The sequence below is a fragment of the Diadema setosum genome, chromosome 18 (assembly GCF_964275005.1).
Source record: "Diadema setosum chromosome 18, eeDiaSeto1, whole genome shotgun sequence".
In the NCBI taxonomy this organism is placed as follows: Eukaryota; Metazoa; Echinodermata; class Echinoidea; order Diadematoida; family Diadematidae; genus Diadema; species Diadema setosum.
Genome location: NC_092702.1, coordinates 20,925,506 through 20,933,057, shown reverse-complemented (window position 1 = coordinate 20,933,057; position 7,552 = coordinate 20,925,506).

Here is a 7,552-nt window from a genome sequence, read left to right as displayed (position 1 = left end):
ATGCTTTGCAACAAAACATTTCAGTATCACATTTGGGAGATCTGGCAAACACCAAAAAGCCCCACTACCCCCATTTCGGAATTTTTCTGGGGTTTGGAATTCATTCTATTCGGAACCCTATTTCAGGATCACTTGGGGAAAGATATGAAAATTACCCCGAATTAAAAATGTTCCGTGACAGAATTATTATATATAGGTTTTGTTTTTTTCTTTGAGAAAAAAAAACAAAACAACAAAACTATTTCAACAATTTTCTACATTTTTCCCGTATTGAGTTCCTAATACACCCCTTTTCCGAAAAATCGGGAACGCGCATGTGGTATATATTAAGGCCTACTAGTAGATAACCACCTGAGCGGGAGGAGTAACAGGGGAGGGGGTCTTAACGAATACGTCTGACGTATATAAAGGGGGGCTTTCCCAGATTATGAGGAAATTTATGAATAGCTGTCTGGCGTAGAATTTCAGTTCTATAGGTTTTTAAGATTCGCAGAGATTTGCAATGAACACTTCAGTAGTCCAATACAATCCACGCACACAGTGTATCGAAAATGATACCATCAATAAAGGCCAGTATCTGTACCACTTTAGCAGCGACAATTACACATCGTCATCGTCATCGCTTTTCAATCATGTCAATGCTATAATTGTTATTGCCTTATCGCTACCTATCCCCTAAAAACTCTGTCAATCGTTCGACTGATCATCTTAACTTTATCATCCAGTCCGGTTTCGAGTGTTTTTGTTTTTGTTTTTGTTTTTGTTTTTGATAGGGAGGATGAGAAATTTTACATATTTTACCGACGTTTTATATTTCTATATAGGCCTACTGCACAATAATCATTGGGTGAACAGAATAATATGGGTCACATCGCATAGATACAATACATCCTACAGAGCTAAAATGTCAGGAATATTTTCTGAAGTTTGTTCCAGTCAGGAACTCTAATCTCTTGATGTTCGATCGATCAAGTCCTCAACTGTATAGTCGGTCACGACGACTTGAGTTATGTTCTAGGGACTTTAAATCTAGATTAATTGCATGGAGTAGTGTACACAAAACATCACTTATTTAAGTTGAAATTTGTAAATGATAATTTTATGTTCCTTTTGTCATAAACCGGACATAGATATATAAACGTTGTACGTGTGAATTTTCTTGGACGATTTTGGAAAAGTGTAGTATTTCTTTTTTTTATGTTGATTTGCAACAGTTGAGTTGGGAAGAGATTCTTTTTTTTTCTTTGCAACTGATCGACAAATTGTCCTACATTGACGTAAAGAACGAGTATGTACGTCAATGATTTTTTTTTTTAATATATCATGGCTACTACTGAGACACTGATCAATTCAGTGCTTATTTACGTCGATGTAGGGCAATTTGTCAATCAGTTGCAATGAAAAACCTCTCGACGGAAGAATTTCATGAATTTGAAGATTCTCTTTTGGTATTGATTTACCAGACAAAGGAAAGGCTCGATAAGTTAATCATGTTATAATTTTGGTGGGTTTTTTTTTTTGTTTATTTGTTTTTTAGGAAGGAAAAATTATACACCGCCAATGGAACATTCTTTCTATTAAATTTCTTGTATGTGAGTATAAACTAGGTTCTGTTAAATGATATACTAGTATACAAATATATACTTTGCCTTGAGAGTTTCTTGTTCAAACTATGGGCAGCTAGAGGTGACTTCAATTAACTGAGGGGCGCAGTCCCGAAGTGAATAGTTCTTTTTGAGGCATCGAGGCCAGCTATAGTTTGAACAACAAACTCGAAATTAGGCAAAGTATATTTGTTTATATTTTGGATCAAAAATTTAAACAAAAGAAGGGGAAAATGGGGGAAAATGCAAAATGAGAAGTCGTACGGTGGATGCGATGTTGTGAAGGGATCCTATATACATTGACCATATCAGAAAGTGTGATCCCTTCACAACATCGCATCCACCATACGATTTCTCGCTTTGCATTTCCCCCATTTCCCCTTCTTTTGTTTGAATTTTTGATCCAAAATATAAAACAAATATACTTTGCCTAATTTCGAGTTTAAACTATAACATGTTAGGCCTCGGTGCCTTAAAAAAAAAAAAAAAAAAAAAAATATTCACTTCTGGGCTTAGTTGGGGGCCTAAGGGCTCAAAATGGGCTGTTTGGTTCAGATTCTTCCAAAAGCACCAAATTTGGCTCATAGGTCCCTTGTACCATACTCTTTCGATTTTTGATGGGCGCCAAGACTAAAAACCCTTGGGGCCGCCATATTGGTGAAATCCAATATGGCCGCCATCCGGGTTAAAGGTCAACTGCAGTTACAAATTGAAAAGGTTGATTAAAGTTATGAATCCCATGTGGAAGATTTAACGCGGTTAGAGAATGTGATTCTAAATATCATTTCTGCAATTCAAGGTCACTCTCACCTCTCAAGGTCACTTTCAAGGTCAAATAAGGGTCAAATCAGGCATTTTGTGCATTTTTCGAAAAGGTGTCTGTGAGCATTCAACTGCAATTCACTGGTACCCCTATTCTGTCTCATTTGTCGCCTCTTCCATACTCCTTCAGTGGTCAATTAGGGCCAAGAGCGGTTCCATCCCCCTACATATAAATAATGATTATGATAAATAAATGAAAAAAAAATATTTAAGATATATATATATATATATATATATATATATATATATATATATTGAAATCTTTGAGCGCAGAAAACGGGCTTCCATTGGTTTCGTTTTCTTTTCTCATTTTCTTTGCTCAAAGTTCTCACTATTTATCAATTGTTTCTGGTCAGTTTTTCTTTCTTTGCTTCAATATATACTATATTATATATATGTGTGTGTGTCTTATGATATATGGCCGGCATCCTATTCCAAGGTACCGAATCAGGGTGCAATGGCAAAGGGGGTAATAACACGCCTAATCTTATTTTGTCTTCTTTTTTTCCTTCTGACGAGATAGCTGGATAGCCCGTATACAACTATGTAGCTGGTCAGTTGTATGTACTTGGGGTGGACCACTTTACCCATTTATGTATCGTGAGTTTTCCGATAACGGAATGCCGATTAGGGATCTCTTCATCTGTCTGGGTTTGTGATTCTTATACACAAGGGACTTCCACTTTTTATAGCCAAGTGATGAGGTGCAAAGTGCTGTGCCTCTACTACACACACCATTGCTCAGCTAGACTTGAGATAAGTGGGACTCGAACCCGCGCCGGAACACAAGTCTTTAGACCGCAAGCCATACGCTACCGACTGAGCCACCTCGTCACCTTTCATGGTCAATTACATAACTTTCCAGCTGGCAAGCGATATGATTCTCCTCCTGCTGAAATTGGTGTATGCCTGCTCTCCCTTGACAAGACAGCGTCTGCTTCTTCAGTGAAGGAAGCAATGGCCGAAGCTCCCAGGGAATCGAGCTCCTCAATCCAGGTCAGACCAGTCTTCTAGGGGCAGTTAACTAAATTCGATCATTAAAGTCCTTTAATGGCAGTATCTTATCAGAGTAGGTGAAGACAATTCAGCTGAAGGTTTTTTCTTATCCTTTTTTATTCTCTTTTTATCAAACGGAACCGTTTCTTTACTGAAAGCGCAGATGACTAGGGAGACTGAACACCTATTGATGTTGTATGGGATACTGATCCTGAAGAAAATAATCTTAACATTTTTGTGCAGCAACACTGTGCAGTCCTCTGACAAGAGATGGTGATGGCACCACTCAAATCTCAAGTTATGATTGGAAGAGCGTAGCGTCTTCCTGAAAATTAAGATTGAAAAATAAGGAGCTGCCCTCATTTATCAGCGCACAGACATCCAAGAATAAATTGGACGGACAACTCATCCTGAGCACCTGATTCGAGACGGAAATATCCAACAGGAATTGTGATCTCACAACCCTTTAGCTTTCCAACATCTTAGATGCGATCTACGCAAAGATATCCTTACAAAGGATGACATAATGTTTTCTGAAAGCATTTTCTGAAAACAGTATTCAATCGCACGGATGAGCATAACATCACATTTCAGTAGTGTGCTTTTTTTAATCACTTTGATCTGACGGAGTTACGGGTGGGTCGTGGTATTGAAAAGATAAAGACCTTTTCAGCTCTTTCCTGTACAGCATACCTCTCTTCCAGAGCACAACATCAGGCACTGACACGGTGCTACATTACTTCAGACTTGCTTTGATGTGGAATGCAAAATGCCTAAGTAGTGCATTGATGTGGAATGCAAAATGCCTAAGTAGTGCATTGATGTGGAATGCAAAATGCCTAAGTAGTATGGGTCAGCAAACCAGAGCTCACTGACACATTAACTACTTTAGTAATCGTGCTCATGTCCAGCAAGGATTGATGAGCAACAAGGTTTATGGGGCAGCCAGCGTCAGGGTAGGCATCATCTCGTCATAACGTCAGAAAAATTCAGAAAAAAAAAAAATCAGAAACCATCCTATCTGCTCAAGCGGAGCTGTATCAACATTTCGAAGATGAGTGCTGCTGCAAGTGAGTTTCTACTGGAATCATGACAGCATGCTTCACTCTTAAAACATCCGAGTCAGAACTGACCCGGAACTGGGTCCGTTGGGGTCATACACCGTTCCGGGTCAGAAATGACCAGGGATGTGGTCAGATATGACCCATTCAAAGTCAGAAATCGGGTCAGGATGACCCCATTCGGGGTCTTCATGACCAAATTCCAAGTCATTTCTGACCCGGAACGGTGTATGACCCCAACGGACCCAGTTCCGGGTCAGTTCTGACTCGGGTCTTTTTAGAGTGTTGATGGGTCATGATGATCCCTGACTTCAGGGAGTGGAGTTGGAGGAAAGATGGCACAGGTACATGGCAATTGCTAGTACTCTCCCCAATGCTTCAGTACCAAATTTCATTCGTCTGCACCACAGCTGTTTCCAGGCATGCATTGGGAGGTGGTAAACATCGAAATGGAAAAAAACATAATGAAGTGAATGAATGGATGAATGTGAAAATGCACAATTTAGAGCAGTTGTCAGATGAGCCATGGTCAGTAGGTTGATTGCTGCAAACTTAAAGTGGGTGTGGGGGAGGGAATTGAGGGCCTATCTGACGGGAGGAGACATTGTCGCAATGGCAGCGTCTCGAAGAAATGATTTTCGCTGTCACAACTAACGCGATTTCCAGGAAGACATCTTCAAGCAAAGGGACAACTTATTTGCTTGGAAGTCACAGGGATGTTGGCACGGCTTTTGCAGTCGCAGGGACTTATCAGAGACGTCTTTTCTCAGCGACTTCTCCCTTTCGTCGCCATTATGTTATTACGGTCTCCACAAGATGTGGGGACATCTCGAAGATGTTGCAGACATATTTAGTCCCCACGATTTACATGGCCACAGTGATGGAGACTTCGCAGAGACGTCTCGGAGACAAGCTGGAAGACGGAAATAGTCTCTGCAAAAATCGAAAATGTTCGATTCTCCTGCGAATCCTATTGGGCTCGTCTCCAGGAGACGTGCGTCGTAGAGATGTTGCGGAGAGTATAGTTGCAACCTATATTCTTCAGACTAACGAGATACCAACTTATAAAGTGTTGTGATATCATACCAATTTGCGTCCAAGCACTTTGGATGGAATCGTAATAGACCCTAGAAGGTGTCATGAAAGCTTTACTATAGCATATCTAATGTGTACCCTGTTAATGGTGTCACTGTGGCACCTGTGAAATATGCTTTTTCCCTACATGGCGTCACCAGGACCGTCATGTCCTCTGAACGGCATATTTAGCTGTGGAGGCACATAAAATATCCTGTAAGGACTTTAGAGTCGAACTTTCTTAAACAAGTTCGAAAATAGCAAATTGATGCCTACCTGATGTGCTAAAAACTCCCTTAAACACGACAGATTTTTTTTTTTCATCCAGATTAGGAGTGATCTTCATAATTATCATTCCACTGAATTTAAATCTGAAATATGAATACCTACTGTGATTGAGGATCCCTGAACTGCAACAGAGAAATAAAAACACTTCTCTTTTCAGTGGCAACGTCAAGAACGATGGTAATAGAGTAGCCCCCTCCCCTTATTGCTAAACTATCAATATATTAGGTAGCAATAGGAATCTATTTCTCATATATGTATGTTTTTATTCCATTCCTTGCAGATGAAAATAATAAGCCAATAATCAAATCTTGAAAACTCTTTGAAAGGGCATTACCCATAATTCTAACTAGCTCTTTTGGCTGTCATTAAAGCAAATGCAAATATATTGAATTCCGCAAATATGACCAGTCAGTGAGGACATTTCTTCTTAGCGCCTGTAATGTAAAAATAACTGTGGCATGAACTATGATATTCCATAGCTTTGGACAGAACCTTACTTAAAAGCCTGTGTAGCCATATTATAACAGGCCATAATTGAAATGATGCAGAAAAAAAAATTACCGTAAGTAATCATTAAAAATGAAATTGAAGGGTTATCAGGTCTTCAAATTTAATTGTGAAATAAGGATCTGAGTAAGATCCCTTAAACCTAATTACTCTCAGAAAAGGGTTCTTATTATAATTCATGAGTGTATACCTAGTGTTTGATATCTTAACACGAAAGCAGATAGTTTATATTGATGATACTCGTGAGAAAGCCAACCTCTCCCTCTCTCATAGCCCTCAACAACTGCAATTCTATTAGCAGGGCTGGCATTCCTCCTATATTGACTATAGGCAAGCCATTTTCTAAATCACCTACAGTATTGTGAATATAATGGTTAGACCCCAAATAATCCTAAGGGAGACCTTATAAGGAAAAGTTGACATCAGACCATAAAAATAATTTCAGAATCGAATTCCTTGACCCATAAAACCGCTAGAACTGACTTTTCAAACTATTGTAACACTTTAAAGGTTTTTAATTGCTATACTTGCTTTTAAACGTAGGTGGCAGCCATATTGGATTTTGCAAATATGCCCCCTGGAGGGCGCCCTTCACAAGAAATACGCCTTTTTTCAGCCGTCGACAATTGCAATTCTATTACTAAGGCTGGCATTCCTGGAATATTGACCATGGGCAAGCCATTTTTTTTTCAATAAACTCTAATGAATACAATGGCTTGACCCCTATATGACCTTTAGGTGACCTTATAAGGAAAAATTGACTTCAAACCACAAAAACAACTTCAGATTCGAATTCCCTGACCCAGAAAACTCTTAACCTGACTTTTTAAATGATTGTAAAACTTTTATGCTTTCAAATGCAGGTGACCTTTAAACCTATATGGCGGCCATATTGGATTTTGCCAAAATGGCCGCCCCAGAGGGCGCCCTTCTTGGCGCCCATCAAAAATCGAAATAGTATGGCTTGGGCTACATGTGTGCCAAATTTTGGTGCTTTTGGAAAATTTTGAACCAAAAATCCCTTGCGCCCCCACTAGCTGCGCCCCTCAGTGAATAGTTCTTTTGGAGTCACCTCTGCCCATAGTTTTAACAAGATACTCTCAAGGCAAAGTATATGGGCCTATTTGTATAATACCTATAATCACATGAAGCTCTTTCACCCGGTCTCCAGAGGATAAATTTTTTGGTCCAAAATATAAT